Genomic DNA, 17,937 nt, shown 5'->3' with positions numbered 1-17,937 from the left:
CATCTCAACCGCTCCAATGCCCTCCTGCAGTCTAAACTAGGGAGACCCCCAGTGGCAGCTGTACCTGTGTGGCACAAAGTGGACGTGGCATCGGCTCGCAGCAGGTGCGTTTAGCCTGCCAGTAGGTGGCGATGTTACAATGAGGTTTTACCCGAATTAAGTAATTTGCGAGTAATTGATCAAATTTGGACAAATTGACCATGATGCCGGCGCGCACACGAGGCCAGTTCAACGTTAGGGCGCCGTGGGAATTTTGACGTCGCATAGCATTTAAAGGTAATACATCCGCGCAGTATTAACCAGCGCGGCCGCTGGGCAGCCCAAAATAGGCCCTGCTAGGACGATGAGCCCGAGTGGGCGGTCACGGCTAGGGCCTCTTTCTCTCTTTCTGCGGTGTGCGGTATGGCGGAACGGCAGAGGGCAGCCAGCGTGGCATGGCACCGCAAAAACCGCAGCCCCTCGTGGGGGACACGGTGGTGAGCTGGGGCACGGGAAAAAAAAAACTCTCCGGATGTCGGTACATAAACTGCCTACTAATGTTTACAGAAGGACTGGCTTACAAGTGCCTGATTGATCCCTGCAGAGAGCAACGCATCAAGCTGCGTGGCCTACTTAATCTCCCAGCGCCGCGAGGAGCCCTGTTTGGTTTGGTTTTCAGAATCGATACGACGACAGCTTACCGTCTCCTCTCGGCAGGGAGAGCAGGATTTTTTTACTTTTGCTTCTCTTATTGTGCAAATAGCTGAAACAACGAGGGCAATATTAACCCGTTGCCAGTGTCTATCTGCATATAATTCTGCAAAGAGAAATTGCATTGCAATCACGTGCAAGTATTTTTTTTTTTACCTACTACCGGGAACAATTTTCGCGGTTCCGCTGCTTCGAATCTCTCCGACGTTTCGCTCCACGTGCTTGGAGGTCGTTAAGAATTGAGTTCAGGAGCGTGGAACACACATCGGAGAGCTACACATATATTTCTTACATTTCTCATGCTCGCCGTATATGAATATAACGGTGCTGCAAGACAACGAAACTGCGCTCGATCGTGGCAAAAACAGAATACCAGGACACAGTCAGGAACTCACCTCCCCCACAGCGACACATTGTCACGATACAAAGTTGTAATTTCATTGAACTTTTTTTTTAATCTCCATTAAGCATAAATGTAACAGAATATAATTGTCACAACATTCATCGACCAGGCTACAAAAAGGTGAAGGAAATTGTGACAAAAAGCTCCATTTTAATTACTTACACCAGGGCCCATGTATGTTGAATTTCTATCGCACCATACATAGCCAACCATGCCAATCGGAGGCACCTCCATGCCAACCAAGCTAGGTCACTGGACACGGTCAGTCCAAGGCCCCCGCTGTGAGTCCACTTCAGCGATCCTGCTCAAGCTATTACGAAGCAGAGAGCATAGGTCTTGAATGTGCAGCAAATACGCGACAGCAGGCGTAGGGCCGGATTGCCAACCGTAAAACCTCCACGAGTTGTTCGTAGGGGAGTGGGCAAACAATTAAGCCGTTTACACAAGGTTCAACACGAGTGGCACGCAGGCGATAGCAGTGATTAAACACACAAACCCCAAGCGGTGGGGGGGGGGGAGAAATAATGAAACGAGCGTGCGACTTAAAGAGAGAGGTGAAAAAACACAACACTGCTTTGCTTTGTCGGCAACATCACTGTTTTAGGCTCTAATTTTATTGGCATCATCTATTAGGCGAGCATCATTACCAATTCGCGGCTCCTTGTGACATCAAAGCCGGCAGCTGAGGCAGGAATCGAAGGCCCCCCTCCCGGCTCTTATCGACAGTGATCTTGTGTTTTAAGTGGCCACCATTAAAGAGAGAAAGGGCTGAACTTCACAGAGATCCAAACGTGGCATCAATAATGCTCATCCAGCCGGATGAAGTTTTTTAAACTAGGTGGCTAATGAGCTGAAGCTTCTCATGAACACTTTACTCAAATGGCCTTCACTTTATAATTTGCATTGCGGTTCAATGGCACACGCGCGCAGTGCGCCTGTGCGTAATGAGCGAAGGCACAATGGTTTGACGTCTCTAATGCGAGATGTCTTCCCGGGCTGCACATCTCACGGTACAGTCCCGGGGATGGTCCCGGGTCACGATTCGCTACGCACGCCGTTCCCTCCGCTCCTTTGAAATTAACAAGCCGCTCAAACCTAACACACTAACGAGCATAAAGATGGGGCGGTACCACGCAAAAAAAAAGTAACAACCCTTCATAGCAGTGATTGAATCAATGAGTGAATTGCGACACAGACTCTTGGAGCTGAGTGACAAGAGTGGGCAGGCATTTTACCACGGCAGTAGAAGACCCGCAAAGAGAAATTACCTGTTAGAGTTACAGCCGGGACACTTTATCAAGTCTCTTACAACGCCCTAGGGACCTCCTGATCTAAAAGTCTGCCCAACTCATCTCCCGTCGCCCATCTCGGCTTTCATGCATTTTTGACAAAGCGCGTGGCCACCGAGACGGTAAACGCCGGCACTTCACCGGGGGGGAGATGAAAATCCGTCCGAGTGAATCCTCGGCGGAAGTACCCTCAAGGGTAACTCGTGACGACCGCGCGTCATTTCGAGCACATCGGTAACATTTCAATATTCGCGGACTTACACCGTCGAATTTTTGGGCGGTCTGCAAAAAGGTCAGAGAAAATGAAGACTTTTTTTGGGAGGGAGGGAGGGAGAGAGGGGGATGAATTTGTCACATCAAAGACACTGTGCTCAATAAGCCGGAGGTCTAGGCGAGATGCTTTCAGTGCCTGCGACAAAATCAGCGCCTTTCATCTGCCGGGGTTTTTGTAGCTTAATAAAGGAAGCAAGCACTCCCGACTGAACCATGACACAGATGCTGCATCAGTGAGGCTCGCGGTGGTCACAACAAAAATCCATTATCAATATTTCTTTACAAAAATCCGTTCTTGAAAATTGTCCTTGGTATTCATAGTATGCATTATTTACTTTTCTGTACATTTCACTTTTTTGTTGTTTTATCTCATCCATCTCATCCAGCAGGCAATCCAGGAAACCGATGTGTGCGCCACGTACGGTTCCACCTACCTCGATCATTAATTGGGGGCTGAAGCATTTCACAGTCAAAAGTGATTCCTCTGCTCATATGAGCAATAAAGCGGTGCTCATTCCCTCTTTACAGCCCTGAGACAGTTGTGGAAATTCCACATTCCTATGGTGGCAGTGAGTCTATGCATAAGACAACTACTATTGACTTGCCCACGAAGTAGTACTTTTTTATTGACCCCCCCCACCCCACCGAAGGGATGATGGGCTCACCAAATTACATTGTTGCAGATCCCTGAGCCGGCACCACTGAGATCCTAGGTTCGAATCCAGGCAACGGCCTTGGATTAAAGTTGGTTCTCAAATGTAGGGAGTTGATGGTCTCAGCCTGGTCACCAATGACTGCTGAAATATATATATCGCGTAAAGATGTTATTCTGCAACTTAATTTGGATAAATTCCAACTCTATCATATGTCGGTTATGCAAATAAGACATCTCCTCGCCCCCCACCATTATAACGACCTCCCAAGTGTACTCGACATCAAAGTACACGTGCGACTTAAAAACCGCACGCATGCGATGGCGTTCTTCTCGGCACAATTAAACTTTAAAATGCCACAGAGGCATCGGCCGCAACCCCCCACTCCCCCACCCCTTGCGTAATATTACGGAGGGCGCCCTTCGCCAACGCAGAAGTCAAGGCGCGACTCGGCACAGTTACCTCGGCGGCGACAGCAAAATTTGACACAGCGCTATCGGATGCGACCCTCTCGTTTTAGAATTCAGCGAGTATTTTCAGAACACATTTGATACGTTCCGTGGCGATCGCCCAGCGTCTGCTGTGGACGGCCTTGTCCAGCTCGGCACACATACCACACAAACACACACACGTAATATGATTCGGTTGCTCGTCAGCGAACGGTTATTTTAAAAACGCGGACACGCAACTTTCGAGCGTCGGCGGGCATTATCACCTGCCACGAATAACACACTTTTTCAAGTTTATCGGGTAAACAACTACAGAGCGGCCAATGATTCTGCGCCAAGATTCGCAATACGACGTAAAAGCATTTATAAAATAAAATTTAAAAAACGACACATGCTCGCCTCTCCAATTGAAACGCACGTAGGCACGAGAGCAATCGCCACCTGTGATGGACCCCGGTCTTGCCGGGAATCAGAATATTTTTTTTTATACCGGAGGAATCCGATGATCTACAAAGCACTTATTTCACAGATGGGGGGGGGGGGGGGCTCACTACTGCTGCCCTGACTGCCCCTTCCATTAACTGGCAATGGGCCCTGCTACCCTCCTGAAATTGCCCTGGGACTCGGTTGCATGACCCCCCCGCCCGACCCATGTTTGCCCACATCGGCCCTGAGCCATGCCGCAAAGTCGCTGTCTACCCTCTCCCGTGTGTCCTTCGATTCACTACCTCAGAATTCTGACAGTCCATTGGGCCGCAATGGGGATGACTCATTACCAGACTCATGGCCGCAACGCAAGGTGCCTTGTTGCGGGTTTTTCAATGAAAGGCATGTATTAACAACGACCAGGGTAAAAATTGAATACCGCATGTAATGTACGTGCAATTGAAAAAAACTAAATCTAAATTGATTTATGCTGAAAATATGGCTTGAATGTTCAAATAATATACTTACAATTTTTTTTTTACTTTTTAATTGTAAGCACACAATACAACAACACTTTTTTTCTGCTAAAACGCAGTGCTCTGCGAAGAAAAAAATATTTTTTAAAAGCCATGTGGGTTGTGCTCTGTCTAACGCTCATATAGGCCCTATTAATCATGGAAATAATCTGCATTCGACAAAAGCTTCATAAGAAATCTGGCGAAAAAGTCAGCTGAGCAAAAATAATTTGACAATGAATAACATTTCGCCAACTTTCAAAGTGACAATTTGTGCATTAATTCAGTCACAGTCTATTTCATTTTGATTAGCTCGTTATAAGCCTACAGTTCAAAGTGCGTCAAATGTATTTCCCATAATTAATCTTCTCTATGAGGCTCGTAAAGCTTTTAGAATTGTTTTATTTTTGCATTATAATAATGTATGCTAAATGTTAATAAGCATCTTTGTTTTAAAGGTCCTATTTTATTTATTGACTTTGAAAACCTAATTAGTTGACTTGAAGCACTATTCTGTTTATTTTTCCATAGGCAGCTGACCCTTACATTTAGCAATGTTTTAAATGAATCGAACCTTTGAGCTGAACGGCACATGACATAAACAAGACAATTACACAGTGGCGGCATGAAATCTGGCCATTAGTAAACAAATGAACTTGTTCCGATAGAGAAATTAAAATAGAAAATCCCTCGCATCCGCGTGTCAATTAATACCTGATGGGCACCACGCTACACCGTGTACAGTGGGTATCGGCTTTTAAAGGGACCGCGCGGGCTTGCTCTTTCAGGTCGCGTAAACGGCGGAGCGCGCGACGCTCACTACCTGTGCTCACGCGCGCTTCGTTACCCCGGCGAGCATTTCGGCACGGGTCTCAGTAAACCACCGGGCCACTCCTCCGGGCCACCCTGTCCATGGCCTCGCCGCATAACGCCCGGTGAGCTGTCACGCGGTGGCGGCGGCGGGTCGCGCATGCGGCGCTCACGGGGCATTTCGGTTGGGCACGCGACACCTGCCCACAGCGCGACACCTGCCCACGGAATGGGGGCCCGAATTAATTGAGCGCGCGTGGGCCGCGCGTTCCGCCACCCCGCGAGGCGCACGAGCGTGCGGTTTCGTCCGCGCGCGCCGATCGGCGCGCGGGTGTCGGGGTGACACGGGTTACACGTGCCGCGCGAACCCACGGAGAAGAAGCACAGAGCACCTTGACGATTATTATGGTGCTCATTTACTCAGGGAGAAGTCGTCACCGAGTCTCGTGACTCTTTTGTCGGAGGGGCCTGCCAAAATTTGGCAGGCCCCAATGACTGCGTTGTATATTCTAAAGCGAGTAATTTGCAGGTGATTGTTCAGATTTTGGCAAATGTGGACCATGGCGCCAGCACACAATGGCCAACTTTTACGAATTACATCACGGGATCTTTAATGTCATCTATGAAGCAGACGGTGCTTATTGTTTCGATGGTAAACAAACCACCCGCAGTAATCACCAGGGCTAGTTCGAACCGTGGACATCTGCAACAACCGGCGAATGCGCGACTGCAATTTTTTTTTACATCATCAGCCATAATTATCAATCCATTGCTGGATGAAGATGTCGCCATTCATCAATCGATCCACCTCGCACCGGCACGTGAGCTGATTTCATCAATCCATCTCCTCGGTAGACGTCCTCTTAGTTGAGGTCCATACGACACACCGCCACTCTGTCATTATTCCTGACCATCGTCCAAGATGTGTCCTGAGCAGGCTCACTTTTCTTAAGAGCATGGTTGAATTCCGTACGCATTCCTCTAATCCATGCGTTCCTCTTGCTGTCTCCTAACCTAATCCCAAGCATGCATCTCTCCACGCTTCTCTGACATTTCTACCTGCAAATCGATTTAATTTTTGTGCAAACGTCTGGCCAACAAACATGTGCGTTTTGCAGCCGTGAGTACAGGCAGTCCCCCCCAGCCCCCCCCCCCAGCCCCCCCCCCCCAACCCGCCACTCCCTTGCCTCTTTACGAAGCCTTACTCAGTTGGAGAGGGGCAAATCAATGGCATCACCGAGACAAATAGAGGCAGGAAACTGTGTTTACTCCTAGAGATAATGTTTGGCATGTGGAGCCTCTCTCCTTTGTTGCCGGCCAAACAGAAGCTCTGGACAGATTTCAGTAAAAAACCCACAGTAAGTGCTGAAGAGGTACAGGGAGAAAATCAATAACCTTATACTCATGCGCGTTTCAGCCAGGCGACTATTATTTTGTGAGAGTGGTACCCCATTTGAAACAAGCTGAAAGGAAGTCTACTCAGATGGCCAGGGCGGTATTTGCAATCAGGAAGAAGTAAGGTGATTAAATGTGAGAGCACCACTCAGGAGACTGGGGGGCAGGCCTAGACGATGGTGCTTCGTGGTGGTGAGCCAGGGTATAAAGGACTGTGAAGTGGACGTGAAGATCAAAACCAGAATATTTATTCATGAATCTGATGAGATATAAAGCTATTTTTCATAGATGTACAATTGGGGCGGGCCAGACTGTTACAACAACAAACAATATAAAAAGATAGGAGTGCAAAGTATAGGAAATGTAAGCTAATCATCAAAAAATTATACAGATAAAACTGAAGTATTTTATTTTACCAGGTTAAACCCACTAAGCTAAGTGCTTTTAAAGAAGTGACCTGTCCACAAATGATATCTCAACGAATTATGTGGAAATTTATAGCAGCCAAATAATCGAAATAATCTAAGATGATGGCCCAGGACAGGAACGAGTGGCGAAATAGGAGCAGGAAGGCAGATGTCCTCTGGTGTAGCATTGCGGATGTGGGTCCTGGTACAAGGAGTGAAATGAGGTCCGCTGTTTAACTTTTCCAATTTCCTTCCTCTTCGTAATCTGACGCCTGGGCTCTATCTGGTCTTTAGAGCCCTGGTGCAGTTGCACCGCTTGAACACTCAAAAGCTACACCACTGAGTGTGAATAATGCCAGTGTTGGAGTCTATCGCCTTGCAAAAATGTGACTTCGTGACTAATAATCCACGAGCCCAGACAAGATATTTCAATTGTCGATATCACCCAAGGTAGTATCACTTCAGCAAATATTTTTTTACGTGGCCCAATGTATGTATGTTGAACTTCTTGAACACCATATGTAGCCAACCGTGCTAATCGGAGGCACGGGGGAAGGACAACAAGGTGCAGGGGAAAGACAATAAAACAATAAATTAATCTGATAACTATTTTTAAATGAGTGGGTTATAAAATAAATCACTGTTATTCGCCATACAAATGAATCAATACGACAAAAAATTTGAAACCTTAGGTGGTACTAATTCCTGCTCTGGCCCATGGGCTCTAAGTCTACAAGCAGTCGGCAGAGCACAGCCCAGGAAGCCCGCAACAGAATATGCATCGTGGCGGTGCTGACAGATTCTGTCCAGGAGCGCCTGCCACATCCCATGGGGCGTTTGACCTGAGAGTCCACCCAGCTCCGTCTTGCCAGCCACGGTGAGGACCGTGCGAGTTGCTAGACGTGGGGTGGCCGAGGGAGGACTTCTCCAGCGGCGGTAGCAGCAGCAGCAGCAGTGGCAGCAGGGTCACAGCGCAGAGGTGCGGGAGGGTCTGACACTTGCGCGAATCAACCACCCCCAGGCAAGCAATCGTGTGGCACGGATCAGCCCGCAAAAAGGAGGAACTGGAATTTGAGGGCGGCAAAGATACCGAGACACTTCTCCAAACTCAACAAACGTGGCTATAAATTCGGTCCGCTGAATTTGAAATGCCGTACAGAAAGACAGAAGAAAACAGCTCAGTAAGTTGTCCTGGTTGTGCTGCTGTGTAGCTCTCTGACAAGTTTTCGCGTTGTACCGCGTGCGCTTCAGCACGATGTGTCCGACGTTCCACACCACGCGCCCCGAGAACCTCCCAGCATGTGCGGCAAAACGTCGCACATTAAGGAGCTCCCTTTCCGGCGTGTGGCGGAAAAAAGGCCAAACGTCGTACCGAACACGTTGGTCGGAACGCTAAAAGAGTAAACCTACGCGCGCGTGCTCACCCCGTCGGCCACACGCCTCGCCATGCGCGGGATGCGAGAAACGACGAGTTTGCGGGCGAAGGGCGCATTGGCGGTGCGCGTGCACACGCGCGCTCTGCGCGGCCACTCCGTGTGCATGCTCTGCGGCTGCATTAAGAAAGCCCAGCGGGGATGACGATACATTTGGACACTCTTTACCTGCGTCTTGGTGCAATTGTGGGTGCGAGGAAGGAACAAGGTAAATATAACTCTGCGATGAAATGAGCTTCGCAAGTCTTAATTGCCGACTGTGCACGCGGGAAGTGTGACGAGGTACCCTGCGTTAGGCTGCAGACAAGACCCTCAACGTAATTTTTTTTAAATTTATCTCATCGACAAAATCGGTCTTCCGGACTCATTTTATCCAGCAGAATTCATTCAAATAAACTATAGTACTTCTAGAACAATTCTTAAATTGTGGACGTTTTTTTTCGTGCAGAGAGATGAGAGTAAGCTTACTTATGAATAACCCAAAAATTTTCACAACTGCACTTCATCATCAGCTATTATCAATCCACCGCTGGATGAAGGCCTCCTCCCAAAGCCACCAGCATCGCCACCTCCCACAAAGCTTCGATGCAATGACCCACCGAGCACCCTGCACCATGTGAGGTGGCGTCGTCACCCATCACCTCGGTGGATGTACATGTGCACCTGCACTTAATGGGGTTCTATTTCCACAAATGTAATCACAATTCCATATTTTCAGTAATTTTTTTACGAGCGTTATGAGCGAGGAGAAAATAACCGTGCCCACATCCAGTGCATGCTGATGTTTTTAATTACACTATTGGGCATTTATGAGACGGTATATGCATTTAATATCAAAATGGAATGTATTCTTGTATTATTTTTATATCTACATATTGATTGTGTCTTTCTGATCAATTATCTCGAGAAATCTAAACTCCAGCTGCAGTATTGATGCATAAAAAAGCTAATCTGTATAAACATGCCACTTTCTTAACGAGGCGTTATTTAAAACGCTGTGAAATAAAATCCAACAAAATACAGAGCAAACTTTTACATCTGGGAAGGCACGGTATATATACCGGCATAACATTATCGAAAATACATTGTCCTGCATATTCCTTTCAATCCCTACAATTACAGAGCCAAGACGCAGGCAGCTAAAACGAAAGGCAATCTGTCCAGCGGACAATTAAAGGTGGGGGAAATTATCCCTAACCCCATAATCAAGAGCGAATGAAGGCAAGGAATCAGAAGAAACGCTGGTGCACATCAACCACCGCGCAGTTAAAATAAAGTTCTGTCATTCTTCTGGACACGAGCCATGCTGCGCGGACCCCCCCACTCCCCATCAAACCCCCCCCACCTCCACCACCGCGACACACAGCGGAGCTGGGCAGCCTTTAGGTGTCCTCAAATTGTTCCAAAACCTTGACGGCGGCGGCGAGCGCGGGGATCTGCCAATCAGGCGGCGCCGCTTCCCCGGAGCCATTTCGCGAGTTTGCTCTCGCCATCTGCACGGGCGCGCGGGGCCCTGGGGTGTAGCGGGACGCCTGATAAAATTTCCTGACAAGATGCAAATGTGGCCACCTGAGTCCGCGCCAAAGCGCTTATCCCGTCGGTGAAGTGGCGAGGTGGTGGAGGTTTTTTTCTTTTTCCCCCACACTCTCTCTCTCTTTTTCACCCCCACAGACTTTCCAATCTCTCTTTCCCTGCCAGCTCTCCGATGCTAATTGAGTTGATTAGATGGGAGATTGTTTATTAATTTATTTATTCAGCGCTACTCAGGTCGCCCTCCGCTGCGACACCTCCTCGCACGGATTGAACAGTGACAGGGTGGCGGCGGTGGTGGCTGGGAAGGGGGGGGGGGCTTGCGAAACGACGCTTTCAAAACGGGGCCTAGGGCTGCCATGGCAACGTGCTCCCCTTTCCAGGGCTCACACGAGGGTGTCCCCCCCTTGGCCGTCTCGCCGGGAGGTTGCTGGCAGTGATCAGAATAAAGGAGCGAGCTGGTGGGCATTGCTTATCAAAGGCACGGCCTGCTCTCCAAGAAAAAGAAGTCGGAAAACAATGGCATCACCGGGCCATTCAGTCCCGCATTGCCCTCTGCCACTGCGAAGCTAAAACCCCTTTTATCAAATGCATTCCAAAAAGCACTCATCCCTTCAGCAACGAGACAAAGACACGGGGGGAGGGGGGGGCATTATTACCTGCGCACAAAAAAAAGGTGACAACCCCGATCCAGAAAATGTGAGGTGCAAGGAAAAGGTCCTGTCAACATTACTTTTATTGTGTAAATCAACGCCCCAAATGGAAAACTGCTAAACTGTGAAGTGAACTAGGAAAGTGTCCTCCAGTGAGGAAAATAATAAAAATAAAGATCTACACTCGAGCTCTGGAATTGTTTCTCTGCGATTTCTGTTCAATTGCGTTTTGAAGAACGGTGAGGGTTTCCAACCCTGATAAAGCATACATCCATCATCGTTTGCGGCATCTTATACATTACACAAAAATGAGTTCCTTCAAATTAATGAGATTAGAACTCAAAATTGGACTACTGTGGTTTTATGATTTTAAAATAATTACAATAAATTAATTACTTCCAATTTATGATGAGGCTTATTCCATGAACAAGTACAGATCGTGTTATCTTGTCGGAGTGTAAAATGTTTGCATGTTCATTTCAACTATATCTCTACCAAAAATCATTTGTAAATTAATAGCATCATCTATTTCGGGTTTTTTTTTTATTTCTCTCTGGAATTGCACCGAAACAAAAGAACAAAAAGTGCCCTGAAGTGGCAGATCTTACCACGTGCAATTAAACGTAAATAAAAGCATCTGACGTGAAAAACAAAACAATTATAATAATCCGAGCTCCTGCGTAATACATCACTTTTGTCTTTTCTAGTAGAGATTTGTTTCACCTGCAACCAACCCGCGCAAGAGAATTGTTCCGCTCAACCATTGCCCAGGAAGACTCTTGTCTTGCAAATTCAAACCGAATTTAATACCACGCGCAATTATAATTCGCTGAGCTCTTGTGTAATGCTATCGATCTGTGCGTTTTGGGGCAGAGATTTGGACAACCTACCAATGACCACTCCAAACCCATTATGCTGCTTAACTATCGTTCGCCTCACATTGTTTAAAAGCAAATTCCCGCGGAAGCTTACATTTATTAAATGTGCAATAATACGGAAGAAGCAATAGCTGCTGAGTGGTGACGCAGACAAAGCCGTTGGGTTAACAAGCTCCGAGTGTCTCACTCCTCAACAAATAACGGACCACTGTGTACGTCCTTCCTGTGACACTTGTATTGCCGAGCCACTGAGCCACGCAGTGAGAGTAAACTTGTCAATAGGTGGGATCAATCCCACCGTGTCTTCATCGTCAGCCTTGAACAATCAACTGCTGGATGACGGCTCCCCAAAAGCCGCGGGCATCTCTCACGATCCTGCGATGTAACGCGATGCCATTAACCTGCACATGTTCTCTAAATCCATATCCTTCACCGATTACCATGTGTATAACCACAGCAGGGAGTACACAGATGAAATGCATTTTTCTGTAGGCGCGTCGGTAATGTTACGTTTCCCCAATCAAGGTTCAGCTTTCCAAAACGCAGTCTGTCTTGCTCTCGTCCGTCTGTTTTGAGTTATTCTAGTCCGCCTGCAATAGCTGTCCTAGGTACGCAACAGCACCGTGTACCACAGCGGCACACATTTGTATTGCCTGTTTAGAAAACTATTCGTAACAACAACAAAAAAACAAACCAGATACCTGCACAGTGTTGGCACGCAACGGCAAATTACTTTATAATACCGCACCATATGGTACAGCGGCAGATGGAGACACGCATGTTTTGATTTATCTATTATCCTCTAAGTGCATATATAAACATGTTTTAAAATTCTGTTTATTTGCGGACGTGCATCTTAAATATTTCACGTACGCGCATATGGTGGCATCTGAACATCTTGGAATATACCATGGCTTTTTACTAATTGATCAAATAGTCGCCCTCAAAAAAACAATTATTTAGGTGCAACGATCTATACGGACGCACGGCACGAACGCGCAATAGCGCGCACAAGTGTCGGCTAAGTTGGTAAATTTATGGGTGTAATATTTGGGCAGCCGAAAAATTCAGGGCATCACAGAAGATTAAATGTTCTTTCTCTGTTGTCTAAGCCTCACGCCGACTAAAGAATTGTCGAGATTCCACCAGCGAATTCGACTATGGACAAGTTATGATGATCTCTGGCACAGGTGGAGGGTACAGCACGTCCATTCGAGTGACACTTTTGAAAACCACGCCAGGCTAGATATTAATAGATTATCATCATCCGCTGTGATCATTCCACTGCTGGATGAAGGCCTCCCCAAGCCATCACCATCTCTCACGGTACTGCAATGGGACAATCTACCTAGCACGTGGCACAATGAGTTAATTCCGTTATTCCATCTCTCTGTGGTAGGATGGCCTCTCGGGCGTGTTCCCTCCATCAGCTGCTACTTCATCGTTAGTCTCGACCACCGGTCACCATCCCTTTCCGTGACGTGTCCTGCCCAAGCCCACTTACTTTTCCGAACAGTTAGAATGTCTCGAAGAATTTGCGTACGTTCACAAAAATCCATGCGCTCCTCTGTCCGTCTCTCGACGCAATTCCAAAAACCACGCGTCCCTCCATGCCACGTTGTGCACTTTTTATTTTTTGCTTCAATTTGGAAACGTCTGCGTCAGATCCACAAGCCACAGCAGGCAATACGCGTCGATTATTAACGTTCTTCTCTACGCAAACACTGGCATGTTGCTTTCCACTTTGACGCATGTACCAATAGAACGGCAGACATCACGTCCGCAACGGCGGTCGCACGGCATTTCCGGCGAACCGCAATAATCCTCAACACGCAGGCCGGCGCGAGCTGCCGTTTGGGATCGTTCCTCTGGTGTGGAAGCCGATAAGAGGGCACCCCCCCTCCCCGCCCTCAGCCCTTCCATCTCGCCTCACTCTGCGAGCGATGGCTCCACGCCCACTGCCGACCTACGGAGGGACGCCCATAAACTCTGCGCCAAGTGGCATAGCGTGGTTGGCATGGGCCCTGGTGTAATGAATTAAATGCCCCCGCCCACCCCCCAAACCCCGTAAAAGTTACCCCCCCCCCTCCCTCTTAGTAGCCCGGTGCCTGCACCCCTCCAGCCCGTGCAGTTGCACCGCCTGCACACTCGACAGCTACGCCGCCAGCCAGCCATGTTCCGCCACTTCTTGGCGCCTTGGATGGCAGATTTGTGCCAGCGAAGCGCCACAGATTAATTAAAAATCTAAATTGAATTGACTTGACTCGTCCCTTGCAGAGCATCAGGTACCAGGGTTCAGCGTGAATATTGCAGGGTGCTATTCCACGATGCCTTTGCCAACCCGTCCTGAGCGGCGTGGTGACGTATGGTCAAACAACCCTCTCGACCGACCCGGCAAGCATGGGGAGCAGTAGATTGACAAGGGGCTGGGATTTACTAATAAAACAACAAAACGATTCCAGAGTGCGACTGCATTTGCGCGATAACATGCGATGCGTGGGAAACTTGTGACGGTAAGGAAACATCTAAAACGGAGACCACGCTGTTATATAACGCACACGCATGTAAATGTTCCCGCAGGAGTGCACGCAAATTACATAGGCACAGGTTAGCGTTTTGGCTACGTAGGGTGGGAAAGAAGTTCAAGACACAAACATAAAGCTGAACAGCTACAAAGTCTCTGGCGTTGGCCAAAGAGCCCAATATAGCAGGACCCTCCTGAAAAAAAGGGCCTTTGGACTCGGTAGGACTTTTATAGGCAAATCGGTATCTGATATGTTCATCTGGTGCCTTGGAGGTTGAGAAGGCAAAGTCGAATATCGTCCACAACCTCTTGACAGTAAATTTAACATTACTTGGGCGCCCCCTACTGGGAAAAAAAACCCAACGAAGATTTTCTGTTCTGACATCCATCCCTGCGGCTCGTTTGAAACGTCCCTTCCAAAGTGCTCCTCCGCTCAAGTGCAGCCTCGTGTTAAGCACACGCAAAACTGCCAGCAGCACAAGATCACGTGTCATTATGGATTTGTCTTTGGATATGTTTACATAGAGAGTGAGAGAGGGGGGAAAAAAGGGGCACGCTGCTAAATATAACCGCTAGAATAAACTTCACCGAGGCCAATCTTTAAAACGCAATGTTTGAACAGCCTTTCCAGTCTGCAAGGAGCAACGACAGCTCGCAAGTGGCAAATTCTCTCGACAGCATTCACTGTCGGCGGCGCGCTCACGCTGTCGTTAAAAATGTTCCCGCATATGAACAAAAATAAAAAAAATAAGCGGTCGATGAATAAGCGCGGAGAACGAACTCTTAATTCGCACCGCTAATTTTACCGTCACGAGCCTCCATCCATTGCCACCGCACCCTGCGTGACCTGCGCGATACGATCCCATATTCCTTTACACGGATACATCCCCTTACGCAGTGGAATTAAGTCTAGCATTTCGCTAATTGCGGGCGCATCCTGGAAGTTCAAAGGTGTTTTGAGTAATACGCGGTGATGTAATGCGCCTTTTAAAAAAAAGGAGGGCATTTAAGGTTATACGAGAACACTGAGCTGAACCGCTCAAATAATGACTTCTGGTGCATATGTATTACACCCTATATTACACTCATCCAGAAAGCTCTTCAGTGACACTCGCCTCGAACAAAAAGAAGGCAAATCAGAGATAAACACGCCAAGGGTGAGAGCACGCAACGATCGCGCGCAACGCACGAATTACTAAAAGTGCAGCCATCGCAGAAAACATGTTACCGAAAGACCATGATGTGCATGTATACCGAACTTTATACATCCACTGCTGGATAAGGGCCTCCCCCACATCGTGCAGGCAGTCATTTTTACCATACTTCACCTCGCTAACTCAGCGCGGGATAGTGAAGATGGTGTGGGAAGCATGAACACGGGAAAGGAAAAGTAGAGATGACATAGCTGCACCGCCTTCTGTCGCCCAACTTGTAACCCCACGATCTGTAACACCTGGCACGCATGGCGGTCAGCATTCCAAGCACTGTACAGGCCCAAGCCTGCTTATCTTTTGATACAGTTACAAAAACACGCTTTGTCAACGTGTGAGTTTTGCACTCAGTGATAGTTACACTGTGCCATTGGCACATTGGCAGACTCGCAGCAAGCAATGCATTACCTTGCGGAAGAGATGATGGAACATGATATCTCAGAACAACTTCTGAATTACCATCGAAATGGCTCTCCAACACACCGGTGTGCTGTACCAGTGATGCATTGGCACGTTCTGTTTACGTGACAACCTTTACAAGTTGGCTGTGTAGGGTGGTGGCGGGTTTAACGACACATTTCTGTATTTACGCGATCTAACCCAAAAACCTCTATTATGGACTATATACATGACGAAGTACATTATGCCATTTCGTGCCCATTGAGTATTGGCTTGAGAAAAAAAAATCCATCAGGCACAGTGCTTGAGTTTCCAATGTAATTTAAGCTGGCATTGTAATTACCGATGAATTGTGGACGTAATCATTGTCATCATGGTCATCATCAACACCAGCAGCAGCTGGATTGATCACCATCAATTATATCCAGCTCTTGCAGGCAATGGGGGTTGTAAGTTTCTGTTTTTTGGAGACAGCATACACTTCGGATTGCAGTGAGTGGGAAATCGTTGCAGATTCTACATAGGCTATTGCTCGACTGCTCACAATGGATACATTCAGATCACGATAGCATAACAGGGAATCCTAAAGAGCATGTTATGACAGCTAAATGTTAAAACAAAACATCGTGGTAATAAACACGCGCCTACCGTTCCCATGCTGTCAAGAAATGACCACAGTGAACATTTTACAGGTGTCGCAAATGTACGCAATATTATATAGACTCCCATAAAAACCCCAAAATGCAAATAAATAAACAACAAAAAAATCCTTTATTACGTTCTAAATCAAAATAAAGCATACACTGTTTGGCAAAACAAGAAAGCGGTAGCAGCCAGAAAATAAAAAGACGAATCAAAAACCACTTTGTGGGGAAACGATGACGGAGAGGGAGGGCAGTGAACAGACTGTGGGTATGGCGAGCCATAACTGTGGACATTTATCAAAGTGACACGTTCCCATCCTCCGCCATCCATCACCATGCGAACCTGGCAAACGCCCTTGCCATGTGCCAGCGCGCACGCCGGCGCTGCACGCCAGGCCTGGCCGCCCCTGCGCGCGCCGGTGCCAGCCCCTAAATGCCAGCGGGCACCGGCCCCAGGGGTGGCGGGTACCCCGTGGTGCGACATTAGCAAAATTTTTAAAAAAATGTATTTCTCATTCAATGTGTATATGTGTTTTTTAGAAGAGAGGAGGTGGTATTTTTTTTTTTAGAGTGATGGTAATTTTGTGGATTATAATTATTATGTGTGGTACATTTAAGCGAACCGAAAGGTTGGTTATTGCTGTGGAAGAGAGGTTTATTGTCTGTCCCCGTGTCTGTTGGACGGTAGGTCTGTTCATCAGTCGGTCCATCGATCCGTCCTGCCGTCTGTCTGACCGTCTGCGTGTCTGTCTTTATGTCTGTCTGTCCATCCGTGTGTCCGTACATGCGTCCAGGACACTTCACATAATTTTCCAACTGCCACAAAACCACTACACCTATTCCTACGAAACTTACCCGAGCAGCCCAACAATATGAATGTTTTAGATTATATAATTCGGGCAAGATGTGCCAAGAAAATAATATTAAAAAGCGCTTAAATATATTTATAAACAAAACACTGAACAAAATGATATTTATCAGCGCAATTGGCACGTCGGCATTAAGAGCGCGTGTGTACGAGTACAAGTGTAGGTAAAGCTCACTCGGCAAGCCCTGCCAGAAACCAGCTGCAAGAGAAATACAGAAGCACTGCTCCCCTCTTCCTGGACTTGCTGCCGGCACATTCTACAACACGAATGGATTTACATAGATCACACAACTCAATACATTCGTCAATCACACTGTCTTCAGAGCACATGTGCTGTGACGATGGACCATTGCCCAAAATGTCGCCTGTTATGTTTTTTTTCTGTTTAAGCCAGTGTTATTGCCAAGCCGTTGGGTTTTTGATTATTTGTGCCCATGCACCACTACCAACGCAGTATCATGAAATCATTTATGTATGCGAGGTTTGT

The 17,937-nt window shown here is 47.5% G+C and overlaps 1 protein-coding gene across 2 annotated transcripts in view; it reads right to left on the bottom strand.

The window, feature by feature from the left end:
• Positions 1–17,937, bottom strand: part of KIAA0825 (KIAA0825 ortholog) — a 73,951-nt gene that overhangs the window by 14,842 nt on the left and 41,172 nt on the right. The gene's annotated exons all lie outside the window — the stretch shown is intronic.

The sequence above is a fragment of the Petromyzon marinus genome, chromosome 40 (genome assembly GCF_048934315.1).
Source record: "Petromyzon marinus isolate PM22_M1 ecotype Great Lakes invasive population chromosome 40, UKy_Petmar_22M1.pri1.0, whole genome shotgun sequence".
In the NCBI taxonomy this organism is placed as follows: domain Eukaryota; kingdom Metazoa; phylum Chordata; class Hyperoartia; order Petromyzontiformes; family Petromyzontidae; genus Petromyzon; species Petromyzon marinus.
This window is presented reverse-complemented; position numbering and strand designations above follow the sequence as displayed.